Consider the following 16,590-nt stretch of genomic DNA (forward strand, 5'->3'; position numbering starts at 1 on the left):
TAGATATGTTTGTCTAACGGGTTGCTAACTTTTGAGCAATTTAAATATTTTTCCAAATAGTTTATTTGTATTACGGCTTTGAATCCTTTATTGTCTTCAGCGAATGAATTCGCCATTCAGCGCATAGTTTTCGCCTTTGAACCCTAACATTTAGTTTGGGTGATTTCCAATTTCTAGTATATTGAATAGCTACTGAAATATTTCACATTTGATTTGGTTGCAGAAATCGCTTGCAGCTAACAAAATGAAATAACAGTAAAACTTAAGCGAAAACAAGGGCCAATTCTTGACCATCGCTAATCGACAGCATTTCACCTTCCTCAAAAATAGTTTTCTTTTTCTCCTTTTCTGTTTATGCCTGTTTATTTTATTACATTAAAAAATTATCAATGCGTACAGATATTAGTTTGAAAATAATTTTGTGTTTATGCCCGTTTCTTTGCTCTTCTACAGGAACGAAAATCACAAAAGAAAGTTTATCTAAAAAATAGGGCTCTGAATTATATGAGAATTATATGAATCTGTTATTTTTTGCAACGTATTCGACGGAAAGTGTAATGGCTGGTGTTGACGTGAATGAACGAAGTCGTTTTTTTTGCTTTTACGATGACATATTGACAGTTTATTGCACATAATTGTTATGGGTTCTCAACTCCAAGATGGAAGCTAATTTTTGTTTGTAATTTATTATTATTTTTATAACTTGGGCATATTCGTTTATAATAAGATTATTGAAAAAGTGTAACCAAAACAAAAAAAAAAATGAACAAAAACACAGTTAGAATTACAGAAAGCTATTGACACTAATGAAAGTTAAAATTTTCCAACAATTGAGCGTGAAGGGAAACGCACTTTTTTCTTTCTCACCGCCGCACACTCAATCCACGATTCATCAAAAACGATTTATTTAATGTCAGTACCAAGTAAACTTCATTTTAGCGAAATTACAAATGCCGCAGCGCTTCACACGCGCATTCATTCCCCTGAAGCCGACCATTGTCAAACCAACTGTTTAGAAAATAAACGATTCACAGCGCGGTCAGCGCCACCGGTCTTGGTCATTGGTCGCAGCTTGGGAATAATTTTAGCTGTTGTGGCTATTGTCTAAATTTTTCATTTCATTTTGCTGCATTTCTGTCTATTTTGTTTTCGTTTTTGCTAAAAATTCGCCTTAATTTTTCCATTGTTATAAGCTAAATGCTTTTCCGTCTCTATTTCCTCTTCTGTTGTGTTATTATTTTGCTGTCTTTTGCGGCCTTGCATTCGACGTCAAGTTAACCCCTCCCTCCTGAGTATGCTTTAGAATCACTTCATTCTTGGCAGTTGAAAACAAAAGAATTAAATAGAACAAGCGAAAAAGCATAGAAGAAAGCCAAAAAAAGAAGAAAAAAGAAATTGAAGCTCACAATCATCGTTGACAATTGTTTAAAGTACCGTTGGAGTTAGCCAACTGCCCAGCAGCAACACCGATTCACCAATCCACCAACTCTCCAACTTCAACTGCTTTGCTACAAATTGCACTAAACGATTCTCTTGTTTCGCTAAAAATGACAACTCACATTTCCGCTTTACTTTCCATTGCACATGCTGAAGAAACTACAGTTAAAACTAAATACAATTTCTTTTGAATATTTAAAACTCAATTTCAAGCGCAGCATATTTTAAGGCGATTAGAATAATTGAATTTTTGGGTCATCTAAAGACAGTGATAAAGGCATTCGAAATATGCAGTACATTTTTATGACCTGAAGGCATACATATTTACGAACATATTTTGTTAATATTAAAAGTTATTATGATTTGCTCAAATTTGGTCTTTCTCTTCTCTTTTTTGTTAACAGACTCTTAAGCGTTTTTTATAATGTTACTTACTAGAAAGATAAGAGAGTTTATACGTTTTTATATAATGTTTGAAGTCAAAATATTTCAAAAATATATTTTTTTTAAACATAATGTATTCAAAATGCAAAAAATATTATTAAGAAAACAATCCTTTGGACTCTTATACCGGCAATAAAATAGTTTATTGTAGTAGTATTAGTACCATAGCCACAGCAAGGCGTGACCGAATCTAATGCTAGTATAACTATAAGTTACCACTTATTGTATGTTGATAAAAAACATCGTAAAAGACCTGTATACAAATTTGAGGACATTGAATTTAACCGAATTACCGAAAATTGAAATTACTCTATGTGAACGCAGTAGATAACATAGAAAGAAAAGATGCCGATAATGACCAACAGTTCAAATTGCAATGCAAAACTAATGTACATTGCTACAAAAAAGCACCTTAAGCTTAAGTCGGTACACCTCAGTAGTGCGTTGCGAGTTCAACGTCTCTCGCGAGTCCGTTCGAATGATTTTGGTGGATTTTTTGGGTATGAAACGCGTTCTAGCTCGGCTTTTCCCGATAAAGCTGAAGTTTCTTCGAAATAATGCCATAAACAGGTCTCTTTATACATGCATGATCGAACTAATTCAGATCCTACATTTACGGAGATTATTATAACTGCCGACAAGACATGGGCTTATGAGTTTGAAGTGGAAAGTCAACAATCTTCGGAATTGAGGGGAAAAACGGCCAAACCCAAAAAAGCCACGTAAAAGCCGAACAAAATTCAAGGTGATACTCATTGGTTTTTTTCTATATTCGTGGTTTGGTGCATCATGAATTTTTTACAAAGAGATAGACGGTTAATAAGGAGTTCTAATTGGCCGTATTGACACGTTTGCGTGAGAACATCCATCGAAAACGACTGGAATTGTGTAAAGACAATTCATAAATTTTACCCAATGCACCATCGCATCGAGCCATCATTATGACCGAATTAAAAGCCAAAAGCGCAATAAATTCACCAGATTTGGTTCCGTGCGATTTTTTCTTTTTCCCCAAAATGAAATTGCCGCTCTGTGGATATATGTATGTACTTTATTCTAATAACTTTTTTATTTAATTTAACATTTTGCTAAGTGGCAAACACTTCTAAATATTTTACTTATTCATAAAATTATAGCTACCATGTTAACTCCAATTCGACTAAATTTTCCTTGCTGTTATCGACAAATCACCATTTCAAAAATTTAAGTTTACTTGTCATCGTCTTAAATGTTACTGTTTAATTAATATGTACCTATGTATATGTGTAAGTTAAAGCAGAACATCGTCAATTAAAAGCTCTTTACTAGCAATTATCATGAGGAGCTCTTGAAATTACATTCGAAAGAAAATATTATTGAAAACCAAACAAAAATAAAAAACATACACAGAAACTCTTTTAAAATATTTCTACCTAGTTTTTTATAGTTGGATGGTTTCAATGTCATTTCAACTGTGCCGAATTGTGAGTCGCATTAAATACAAATTTGCAAACATTTTTCGATTCACACCTAGTATATTCTCAATTTTTCCAGACGCACATTAGAGTTGTTAGCCGCCGGAACCATTCTAAATTATTTTACATAACTTTATTCCCGAAAAACTATTTTATTAAATTTATAAAAAAAAGAGTGTGAAAGTTAAATTAAAAAAAAATACTTCTTTATTCTGCAGCAGAGACTATTACCAACAATTACTAGAAAAAATAAATTATTTTTTATAAATAATTTACAATTAAAAAAATATTTCTGATATTATTCGCATTACTTACCAAAGGAATGTGTTTCGGGCAAAGTATCCAAAAATGTTACCAGAAATAAATTGAACGCAGCTCCAGCTAAACCTTGTATGCGTTGTTAACGGCATTTGTTAAACACATCGCCAGCAGAGCAACAATGCCCAAATCAATTATTCATTATTTGTTTTTCAAGCTGTTTGTTTACGCGCACATTTCCATTTCTTTAATGCTTGCATATAAATATTTTTCAAATACAACAAAAACAGCAGCAACAACAGCGATGTGTGAAATTTATGCGTTCATTAGACTGTTTTTCCAAATCACAAAACGATTTTGTAATGCTTTTAAATTTAGACACCTTTCATGTGGTCGCGGCCGAATGAAAGAAATTCACATATAAACTAACGGTAGTCGCTGCTTTCGGTGCCTCATAAATACATTGTACAAACCTACAAAACTTTTTTCAATGTCACGCATTTGTTGGCGACTAATGGCACTAAATAAAAAAAACATTTTTGTAACACATGCTTGTGTATGCACACTTACATATGTACAAAAGTGTGTACATGTGCTAGTTGGTTGATATTCTTGTGAATATTTTGAATTTATTTTCACATATATGCCACCAGCTATATATATATACATACATATATAATTATAATAGAATTTCCAAAATAATAAAATTAACTTTGGTGAATACCATGTGTACAACAACAACATGCAGAACTGATAAAAAAAGCTCTTATAGCGAGATGGTTTTCGAAATTTTTATAGAACTTTAGATCAGAAATAAAAATTATTAAAAATTTTTTGTTCACCACACATTTTTTTTAAATAGAAGGGTTATAAGTTATTGCAGATATTTTTTAGCTTTTGTATTCACACAGTAGTTAGTTGCGGGAGATCAGTCGTGATGTGTAACTTGTGACGCCTACTTGCTGCAATGCTTGACACAGAAATTATTTGAATAAGTTAATTAGAGGATCTGATTTACACAGTCGGAACAACGGTTATTTTTGGTGCCAAAACTTTGATGATAAAAATCTCTTGCGGCGCCTGAGCTTTTTGAGGCAGTCAAAAATTTTTTGAGAGCTGGACACTTGTAGATGACGGAGCTCCGGCTTCTGAGCCGTCAGATGATGTTATCGCGAGAGTGAACTTTGTTAAAAGCTCTAAGGTATTCAAGTTTTCTTTGCTTTTGATATGAGCTATTACAGCAACAAATCAAAAAACGAATTGTCGTTTTCTATTGCCGCTCTGCCATCGGATGGATGCCTACCTCTCTGCGGGAGGCTGTACTTTCGAGATGAATATCAACTACTACTTTTATGGGAGTCATCTCTGCTTGATGGACATATAAAGGCATGCATGCATTTAAAAAGTAAATACTATTTGTTATCATGAAGATAATTGGTTGCTCGTTTAAATTACAAACGAGTAGCAGGCGGTATAATTCCAATTTTATGGCTGCCATTTCACATTTCCTCCGAACTCAAACTTTTCGCATCGACTTGGTTTGTTAGCTGGTTATTTGGTTCGCTGACTTTTCGCCAAATGCTCGCTTGTCATCTTAACTTTTGTCAGCTGTCAGTGGTAATTTATGCTCAATAATCGCATTCGTGCGCACTTAGCTACAACTGTCCTTAATGTTGTTGTTATTATTCTTATTTCAGTTTTTGCTGGTGGTACTTTTATTTTAGCCAATATCCTCTTTATGCTCGAAATCCGCATTTGTAAATTTGGATCCCTAATTTGCCGCGTGCATGTCATGCTTCAATCCGTGCGCCCACAAGCATGCTTCATCCGCGGCATTTACAAGTGCGCTCATGCGCATAATTCACAATTTCAAAAATGCTAAGCTGAATTTTATTGGATTTTCATTTAAACGCTGTAAAATTGTCTTCAACTAATAGCGATTTGGTAGGGCTTAGGGCCGCTGTCTGGCGGACCACCACAGACACACGCACTCATATCATCTTTACTCGCGATAATTACGCAACAATGTGTATATTGCTGCCGCTGAAGCGCAATAAAACAACAGCAAAAGCCGAGTTCGCATATCGTACATGCAACTCTCGCCTCTGCCTAAGTGCCGTTGATGCCGAGAGGCAACAGCTCGCGTCGCAGAAGGAGCACGAGAGCAACAAAAGTATATCAACCGAAAAAATAAATAAAACAACATTAGAATTAGTCATAATAGTAGTTCTGGCAGCAACAGACGCATACATACGTACACTTCACATATACATATGTATGTTTGCGAGAAAGTCGGCTGTGTAAAATGGCCTATAGAATAATAAAATGCAACGTTGCGTTGCAAATTTACGAGACGTGCCACCACAGCCCAAACAGCACCACATATGCATGAGCCTGCTCACATGCACACGCACACTCAGCAACAAAAAAAGAACGCACTTGACTTAGGCGCCACAAAAACCGCATCGAAATCTCCCCCGGCAACGCGTCACAAGCACAATCAGCTTTTCCGCACTCACTCTCTACGCTCAGGCTTCTGGCTCGTTGCGCTGTCTTCACTCTCTTCCTAAGCGTACGAACTTTTTCATTACACGCGCTGTAAGCTGCTTTTGTATTAGTAGAGGCAAAACAGCCTAAACTTCTGAGCGTGAACGAAACATTTTGGCCGTTACGTGCCTTACAGCTTTACAACCATTTGCGTTCTTTTTTATTAGTTCTCACCCTTCCAGTGCGTACCACGCCAGACTGTGTGGTAGGAAGCAATACTTGTTTCGTTTTACTTGGTTTTTTTCATTCTGGTATGGTATTGTTTGGTCATTAAAGGAATTTCCGGTGGCCAGCGAAGCGTAAATTAAAAGTTCCCCTTTCTCTTTAGCCGACAAGCAGTCAGACAGTTAGTCAGTGAGTTTAGGAAATCAGCAAACAAAGTGTACTTACAATTAAATTGTATGAAGAATGCGTTCGGCTTCAATTTTTACTGTTCGCTAGGTAAGCCAGACTCGACAGTTGCAAGTTCTGGCATTAATGGCGAATTATAAGAACACTCAAGCATACGTGCATGTAGGTATATGTGTATTGTTAGAAACTCTGAACTTCTGTAGCTTTGTTGCGTTTAAGTGAAATTTATGCACGTTGATTCTTTAGTATTAGCACGAAGGGAAAACTTAATGACTTAATAAACTGAAAAAATATAAAGTATAAAATAAAAGTTTAGGGGCTTTGCATAACTGCCCTCGCAATGACCATGATGACTTTCCAATATTAGCGGATTCTTAAGTAACTTGAGTACAGTTGCATCAGTGACACAAGGACCTAAAATATTTTAAGTATCTCTGTGGCACATATGGGATAGTATTTTATTATCTAAACAACTTTGGCAAGATCTTTCTACCAAGAAATATACTATCTTGGATCTAAGCAGAAGAGAAATTTTAATTAAAAACGGATTTGCATACACATGGTGGAGTTCTAAATTTGATTCTAATTTTTAGCTTTTCTTGTCGAAAATGCATATTTCGATGCTTATTCGACAGATTCCGAGATGTTTCCTAACAACTGGTTATCTAGAGAGGCTAATTTTTGCCAATTTTACATTTCTTCCTGTTGCGTTCCATATCCAACCATTTAGCCACAATTCGTCTCGGCAAAGAAAAACTTCTTGGTCTTCAAAGTGGATAAAATCATAGCCTTGATAATTTATAAGTGAAGTCCATCATTTTGATCCGACAATGTGCTGACACTCGCTTCAATTTGTAACTGTTTCTCAAATTCTCACAGGTGTTCTCTTTTTTATCTTGATTTCTACTATAAGTTCACTGCCTACCATATATATTTTTATATCGAGTTAGAGGAGTATAGACTATTGACATCAGGAATGAAAACTTTTGTCTTATGAATGCTTATATGTTATCATATATCTAGGTCCTAGCAGATATTTGAATATGGTCTATCTTTGTAGTCTTGACTCATAAATACCATATATTTAATTGGAGAACGAAAATTTGTAACGAAAAGAATTTTCTAAATCTCAGCAATTCATCCAAAAGTCATAAATCAGTATAGAGTGTATGGAAGAGATACAAAGAGAAAGAAAGAATTCACATCGAATCGTGGATTCAATAATGAACTCAGGACTCTCTTCCAACAATATCGTACTATATTCCTGAACATTAAATAAATGTTCCAAAATTGACGATAGATTTAAATTTGCGGGCGTCGAGTGTGGTAAAGTCTTGACAAAAAAAAGTGACAGCTGAGAGTTTAAGCTCATTCACGATAAAGCAACATATCTTCATTATTGAACAATATTTTAAATTTAAGGAAATAATGTATGCTGATTTTTCGAGAAAAATCATCCTAAGGGATGAAGCAAATTTTCATTTTGATGGGTTTTTAAATCCGCAAAATTGTCGTTCCCAGTTCTTTTTGCCGAAATTGGGTGATATGGCCTATACATATGTCATTTTAACAAAAAGGTCGTGAAACGCCTCTATTTTTGGTAATCATTAGTTGTTTTGTTATAGCGTTGTTTAAAATCTCAAGTCTGTTACGACAAGGTTCAACGTTGCATCAATGAAATTCAGCTACATTTATGCAGAAAACTAGTCCGTGTGTATATAGAAAGTCGTGGAGACCATTAGTCCGATATGTTCGTCCATAAACCCTATCGTATATATTTTAAGCTGTTGGGCCCTTTTCCGTTAAAACCGCGTAAGCGGTGTATACGCCAAGAAAGATAAGACGTACTTTAAGATTCAATTAAAAATTATCATCGAAATACTAGAGACCGTGTCTTCTATTTAATTTCAATTTTGCGTTAATTTTGAAACGCCCTTTATAAACAATGCGAAGTGTAATATATTTAAGAAAATTTATTTAATTTTGTTAACAGAATTATTTATTTATTCTATACAGTTAATAATATTAATTAATATTTTCAGTTATAACAGTAAATATCGCCAACAATTTCGAAATCCAAATTCCAACTTCTACATATTCAATGCCCGCCTACTAAAAGTAGATAGCGGAGGCATGAGTAATAAGAGTGTAGGCATGACACACTTTTGAAAATAAAACTCGACAGCCAAATTAAATATATGTCCTCTGTGTAGTTCACAGCCGCTCAGCGAAAAATCAAAATACAGAAATTAAATAATCGAAATACGCAAAGTTGTTCTCTTTATACGAAATATTTTATATTTAGCAAAAATATTATCGTCGTCGCTTTTCATTTTCGATTGGCGTGCACTTTTCCGCTTGCTTTTGTTGTTTCTGCCAACTTGACGGTTTCACTATGAGGTCACTTGGATTTTCTTTGTGTAGGTGTTGTTGCTTGTTTAATTTAGATATTTCTTTTTTATGCTATAATTTTTTATTTCATTAGATTTTTCGCTTTTCCTTGTAGGCAAATTTACAAGTGGGCTAAGTGCGTGATTTTCATCCGTAGGTTCGTTGGTTTTTTCTTCGAATGAATTTTTGTTGGGAGGAGACATGCCATTAAAATACGTCAATTGCCCGTAAAAGCTTTTAAACAAGTAGGCACATCAGCAGGCTGTATTAGGGTCACCGAAGCGGAAGTAGAGAACTTCAAATCGAACAAACAATTAATATAATTTGTATTTTAATTGAGGCCGAATATTGTACGGTAATACCGCTTTCGAAAGCTACAAAATACTATCTTATATGGATTTTCATCTGTAATCCTTTGTAGCTACTCCCAAAATTATGATAGCTAACAACAAAATGTGATTTAGAAATTAGGTTAACTTAAAAACTCGATTATTCACCGTTATGGTATGAAGACCATGAACATATAATTTTTGTTGGTATTATTTTTTTGATCCTTATAACGCAGTATCTGCGTCGAAAATTTCAGTGCAATAATTTCTTGAACAGGAAGTTTTTGAAAGGAATAGCTGATTTACATTCTTTATAATTATATCTTAATATTTTTTTCATATTTTAAAATCACACACAAAATGGTTAGAAATAAAATTCTCTCAGAATTGTATTCTCCCCAGTTGTCTCAGTCACTTAAGTCAAAGGAATGCGTTATTATTTGTATTTTATTTTGAAATCTATTACGGTGTTTTAGCACAGCTTGTTTCAATTATAATTTATTTTGCTTTATAGTTGGCGTTTACGTCTATTTCAGATTTATGATCGCTATATATGCTCACACAGTTTTACGTCATACGCGGCATGGAAGGACGCAATCGATTAAAGACCGTCCAAATGGTTGACCTATTGACCAGCAGTGTATATATACTCACTTCAATATACTTATGTATATCGTGCATATTGTAAGAAGCGAAAAGTATGTGATTACCATACCACACACTTGGTTAAATCAAGTCAAATTCACGTCTCTTTGAGCAGGATATATAATGGTTTGTCAAAAAAGTCTTGCAGTATATTTATTGCATTTTTTTTTATTGCAATTGAAATGAATTTTTGATGACTCATGCCCAGCTCTTGACCGATGCTACGGCTGCTACTGTGCCTGTCTCTTTCGACCAATTCAGCGATTTTATCGCAATTTTCGACGACAGGCCTTCCGGAGCGTGGCGCATCTACGACCACCTCTACACCGTTGAAACCATCGTTGTGCGGTGGAAATGGAAACTGTATCGGGTCCATAAACTGCACAAATTTTATTGGCGGCTTGAGATGCATTTTTGCCTTTATCGTAGTAGTACTGTAAAATATGCCGTAGTTTCTCTTTATTTTGCTCCATGTTTGCGACGCTATAACTCACGAACGACTTAAAAGAAACGACAATCAATCAAACACGTGTTAGCGCGTGAAATGTGCTTTCCAAAAAGGTATAGCATGACCCGATGCGACTAGAACTACGCGCTTTCAACGCCAAATAGCGAAAATACCGCAAGAGTTTTTTGACAACCAATATTTATATCAATTTAAAATTGAAGACAGAAAGTGTTTTATTTTCCTTAATTAATAATTATTAAATTTATTATTTGTTGTACCCTGAAGGGGATATATTACAACCTGACAACCTGATACTAGATTTGTTTGTAAACGAGCTGATCCTCACGTTCTCAGATATCGATCTGAGATTTTGCCTACGTCCTTCTCTCCATGACATGACAACTATAGCATATGGCTGACATACAAACTGATTCATCTGAGTATACGCTTTAGCGTTTTTTCTTGTTTTTAGTAAGTTGAATAAAATTTTAATCTAGATAGGAAGAAATAAACTATTATAACAATTTTTTATATTCGATCCTTCCTATAGGTATTGATATAGGATTTTAAAGTCTCTAATCAATTAAATATCCTTATTGGACCCAACCTAAGTAGGTGATCCTTAATCAGAACATTTCGTTCGTTCATCAAATACTATTTCACAAATAAAACACTTAATTAAGTAGCTTGATCTCAGCGAAATAAAAAAGTGCCAGAAGCAATAAAATTGTAAAACTTATAAACTTGGTTATGCGATTGGAATTATTTATATAATTTTTTTTTTATTTAACAGTCATCCGTTTTCTGCCGAATGCTTATTTATTGTAAACACCATTTAATTTTTAATTTATTTAAATTAATAAATATTTTGTTTAAAACATATGGATTAAAAATACATCCTCTTGGATTCAAATATTATGTTTTTGTTGCTATTTCGCTGAAATTATGTCACATGTACTAATTTGTTTTTGTTTCTTTTTTTTTTTTTGTTGCTCACAAATGTATATTCTTAAATTAACTTTGGCCCCAATTTTTTACGCCGAGCATATTTTGCACAATATTCTTTTCACATAAAACTGAACACACTTTTGGTATATTCCGTCTTCGAATCCAAATCAGGGAGTGCAGAAATGTGTGGGTTTACCAGAAGATTTCAAAATTTACGATTTACTTTTCCACTTGTGTCGCATAAAATTCGGAGATTCGTGAAAATCAAATTTTATTTTTGTAAAAGCTTTATATTTTGTGTTTAATTTACTTTTTTATTGTTGCTTCTCGTTTCCTTTTGACCGCAACGGTTTCCGGCTGTTGTCGTTATACACACAGCAATATACGTACAATAACGGTATTTTTTATTTTTGAAAATGAAATGCTTTTCAAAAGTTTATGAGTGTGTGTTCATATGTATGTATATGCAAGAGAATTGAAAACGGACGCGTTTAAAATGAAATTCAACTCGAAGAAGCGGTAGAGACGCGCCGCAACATACTTGAACACCGCACGACGTTTGAAATGAAACTGAAATGAAATCCACTTGACGTTGGCTGGCTGCCTTTGCACTGCCTGTTGGCTGGCGGCTGCCACAAACACGCTTCGCTGTCGGAGCATAACACAAGCGACAGCGGAAGCACAACACGGCAAAAGGAGCGCGCACAACAGTTGGCCAAAACGAAACACAACCCAGCACAATAAGATACAGCTCGCCTGCCGTCGCCGATAGTCGTCAACCGTAGTTGAATGGCTGGACAGACGAACGGCAGGTCGACGTCGACGTATGTGCGACGGTGTGTCAGCAGACGGCCGTCGAGAATTGGTGGCAAGTGGCTGCTGACACTCGCTGTGAATTGTTCGCTGCCGTTTGTTGCTTTTATTGTACAAGTCACTGACTGTTGGCAACATGAATGAGTGTGTGGCAAGACGACAACGGACGAGGGTTAAGCGAAAAACGCTTCAAAACTGTAGAATAAATAATGGCAAGCCATGCGAAGAGAAACAGTCAAAAGCAAAGGCGACAACAAACAGTCAGCAACCCCTAAACAAATGCCACACACACCCGCCTTTGAAACGCGCTCTCTCTGAGTGTTTGCCTCAAGCGCCCTAATGGCCCAGAGAGAAAGCGCCTCTGCCGTGCTCATAAATTATTAGTGTAAATGTTGCCGCTTCATTGCTCTTGCCACTTATGTATGCTGTTTGCTGCCGCAACGCAGCCAAGTGACAAACGCACTGGTATGTATGTATATACATATGTGTAAAAGCCATGATGGCAAAATCAACGGAGCGCTGTCGCAAACAGAAATTGGCCGACATGCCAAAGACAATGTGAACGCAATTGTGCGACAAGTGGCCAACAGTAGCAAAAATATAAATAACAGCAAATATTTGTGATGAGAGCAAATCGAATTTCAAGCCGCACTCTCCAACGAGCGTCAAAACAGCTAGAGCAAACGATCCATTTGTGTTTGACTGTGAATTTCAATTCTCATTTCGTTCATTCGTAAATATATTTATTCGAATGAAATTGCTTCTATGTTTAAGAGGAGTCTGTATTTCAAATAACGAATCAGTAGTCTCTCCATTTTTCGCTATAATTTGATTTTTGATTTTTTGCTATAAAAAGGATGCAATCGAATATAGAAGGTGATTTTTAGGCATGCGGTTTTTAGGAAGGAATAAAACGCTTATAATTTAATGTTACGTGCATGAATTTAGCTTTATGATGCCAGCATTTTTAGGAAGATTTGGGGCATATGACTGCTGTGGCTGGCTCAAATATATTCGAGATGAGGGGCCCAATTTTCGACCACTTTTTCAGCAATTTGGGCCATATGCCAGAAATAATGAGCCGTATATTCTGTTCCAAGGCATCAATTGTCCCCGATTTATCGTTGGACGTATGTATGTCTGCTAAAGTCATCAAAGTTCGAGCACTACGTTTCTTTATACAAAAGTATGTTTATCCTTTTTTTCACAATATACAAGTAATATTATCTTTGGATGGGAATGAAGCATATATCACATGTCAAGTTTCACTTGCTAAACTCTATGCTCGGTTGGTAAGACCTTTTGTTACCTAAGATAAATTTAATAAGTTAGTGCAAAATGTGAGGTTGTGAAAACTTGACACATGCTCCCAACTTGTATTTGGGATTAACACCATATATTACGGTTACGAAGCATTCGTCACCAAACATATTACATTATAGAGTTTTTCCGACTTCTTTCGTGACATGGAACGATTAAGTCCCTAAGATCTAAAGCTGAACATTAACATAAAATATAAATCGGGATGACACAAAAACAATAGCTCTAGACCGTGTAAGATGAAAAAAACTTTGCTTAAGCCCTATTAAATGTCAATGAAATAGTGTGCCCATAGTTTTATTGTTTGGTTCCAAAGAAGCTTATTTTTAAAAGTGACAATAAAAGTAAAGTTATTTTAGTGTATTTTTTTCCAAAATATATTTTCACACATACAGCCCTTACGTTATTCAAAGCGGTATATTTCCCGAAAAATACTTTCCGACAACTGCGTAATTGAAAAACAAATCTTATGAATATTAAGTCTATGGATTTAATTCTAGGGACGCCTCCTCTTAAAAATAATATGAGATTTTCAGTCTAGTTAATACCTAGTATTCATAGGTTCTCTACCTTGAAATAATACCGCTTCGTTTTCATCACTCTGCACTCTCGTCAAAACAGCAGTATATCAATTTATTTTTAATATATATGTATGTATATACTTGTGTATGATATATACGTCGTAGATCTTGGCTAATGAATTTTCTAATGACTTATTGTATTTTCTATAAACAATAGCTGCTTTTAAAATGGCACAACTGCTAGCTTGATTCTTCACGTATGCCTCCAAAAACTCAAAACGAAAATAAATGACTTTCCGTTCAGCCAGAAATTTCCAGCGCATTAAAAAGTTCAAGTTCACATGGTATATAAATAACATGTACACACATACATACATACGTGCGCTCTCGAAGGTATGAACTCGTGTATGTAGTATTTACACGAACGCATCTCAAAATAGCGCACGCAAACGGTCAACAACTAACACAAATTCAAGATCGCGCATAGATGTAGTGCAGACGGGACCCACATTTTTCGAGTGCACTGTGCACTGGAATGCTTACTACAACCTACTCGCTAGAAGAAAGACACGGTAAATGTTTACCATGCATACGAGACGAAATAAACAAGAACGTGGACTTATATTCGTGGTTGTTCATGGTATACATATTTATATATGTATGTATGCTGTAGGCACATATGCAATTAAAACTAGAAAAATATGCCAAATTACTTTGGATAATTTACAGCTTTCAGTTGTCACGTCGCAATTTTACGTCTTTTGATAAATCTCTAACATGTTCTACAATAAACTGCGTAAATATTGATGATTTATTAACGTAAATGATATGAAGAATTTTTTTAAGTAACATAAATGAGAGCAAACCCAAAATACATTATTCAGCCAATATTGATTCTTACTATCACATACTACTAACACACAAGGTTTTCCAATAAGAGCGATATGATTTTTTTCAGAAAAAAATTTAAATTTCTTTTTATTAAACGCGAAATACAGTCGATGGAATTAAGTTTGGAATATCACGTCATGCAAATGACCTCCACGACTTCTTTTGAACGAATGCATTCTAAGAAAATAATTTTCGAGTCCTTTTCCCACTAAATCAAGTTGTATGCCATGAACAACAAGATCAATATTGACTTCCAAAACTTAAAGGTAGTCTGGTTTATTTTGTTAAAGACCAATGACTTCAAATAACCGCACAAGAAGTAGTCTAATGTTGTTAACTCAAAACTTCTTGAAATGTTACCATTCATTGTTATAATCGAATCTCCAAACTTTTGTCGCAGTAATTTGGTTGTTGCGCATAGCCCCGTCTTGTTCGTACCAGCTTTTATCAAAATCAATTTCTTGGAATTGCGGCCATGGTTATCATCGATTTATACCGCTCTGCATTGACAGTACCGGTGTCACCAGCTTCATTACGAAAGAAATGCGGACCGATGATTCCACCAGATCAAAAACCAAACTGTCACTTTAGATGAATGTAATATGTTGTTATTGGGAAAATGAACGAATCGAGTAATAAGTCTGCCACTTAACGATAATTTATAGCACTTGAATTTGGGTAAGTCAAATGTACGGAATAATTACATAGAGCAATCTTTAGTTGAGAGTCTAATGTGAGTACTTTTCATATATCCAGTTCTAACCATGCGAAAGTGGATCACACAGAACAAAATAAACAAGTTGCTCCAATGAAATAAACACTCTTTATCTAATATTTTTATATCTTGCATATTATTTTATAGTAGGTTTATCATTTACTTATACATACTTACATCTAACCATTACATGAGTCAGTGAAGAATGTAGTGGAATAAATCGTATATTTCTCCTTAATATTAGGTTGTCAAAAAAGTCCTGCGGTCATGCTATACCTTTTTGGAAAGCTCATTTCACGCGCTAACACGTGTTTGATTGATTGTCGTTTCTTTTAAGTCGTTCGTGAGTTAAGGCGTCGCAAACATGGAGCAAATAAAGAGAAAATACGGCATATTTTACAGTACTACTACGATAAAGGCAAAAATCCATCTCAAGCCGCCAATAAAATTTGTGCAGTTTATGGACCCGATACAGTTTCCATTTCCACCGCACAACGATGGTTTCAACGATTACGTTCTGGTGTAGAGGTGTTCGTAGATGCGCCACGCTCCGGAAGGCCTGTCGTCGAAAATTGCGATAAAATCGCTGAATTGTCGTAAAACACCAAAATAATTTAAGAATTTAACACTTTTCTTGACACACTTTCTGAAATATTGCCGTTCATTTGTCGGTTAAAGAATTGGTTTTTTGTATAAAAATATTAATGAACACATTCTGTTCATGAAATTTGTCCTGTGGTTGGAGGTGTCCGGCTATTAGGACTGACCGTAGTGGGTTACATCACTATATTTAATTTCAACCTTCAGTTGACGTCAGTTTTAGTTTTGTTCAGCCACAAGCTTTCTCATACTTGTTTTCATATTTATTCTTCCTCATTTTCCAATACTATCTATAAATTTTGTATACAAATAATAAAACGAAATCAGAGCCAGGTTTTAATAACTTACTATAATTTCCAATATTTTGTGAAAATATAATTCCTTGAAATTATGTTTTTGTATTTTTGTAACTAATTGTCACAGAGTGGAATAGTTTTGTTCACCTTCAACGGTTGTATGTATGACCTAAAACTAACCG

General features: G+C 34.9%; 1 protein-coding gene across 9 annotated transcripts in view; it reads right to left on the reverse strand.

Annotated features, from left to right (window-relative positions):
- The window catches only part of LOC120778691 (hemicentin-1), a 532,407-nt gene that overhangs the window by 200,680 nt on the left and 315,137 nt on the right, over nt 1–16,590 (reverse strand). For 8 of the 9 annotated variants that reach the window (XM_040110644.1, XM_040110643.1, XM_040110645.1 and 5 more), the window contains exon 1: nt 11,563–11,679. The exons of the other annotated variant lie outside the window; for it this stretch is intronic. The gene's annotated coding sequence lies outside the window, so the exon portion shown is untranslated. Of the gene's footprint in view, nt 1–11,562; nt 11,680–16,590 lie in introns of those variants that run through there. 9 annotated transcript variants of the gene reach the window in all.

The sequence above is a fragment of the Bactrocera tryoni genome, chromosome 5 (assembly GCF_016617805.1).
Source record: "Bactrocera tryoni isolate S06 chromosome 5, CSIRO_BtryS06_freeze2, whole genome shotgun sequence".
In the NCBI taxonomy this organism is placed as follows: Eukaryota; Metazoa; Arthropoda; class Insecta; order Diptera; family Tephritidae; genus Bactrocera; species Bactrocera tryoni.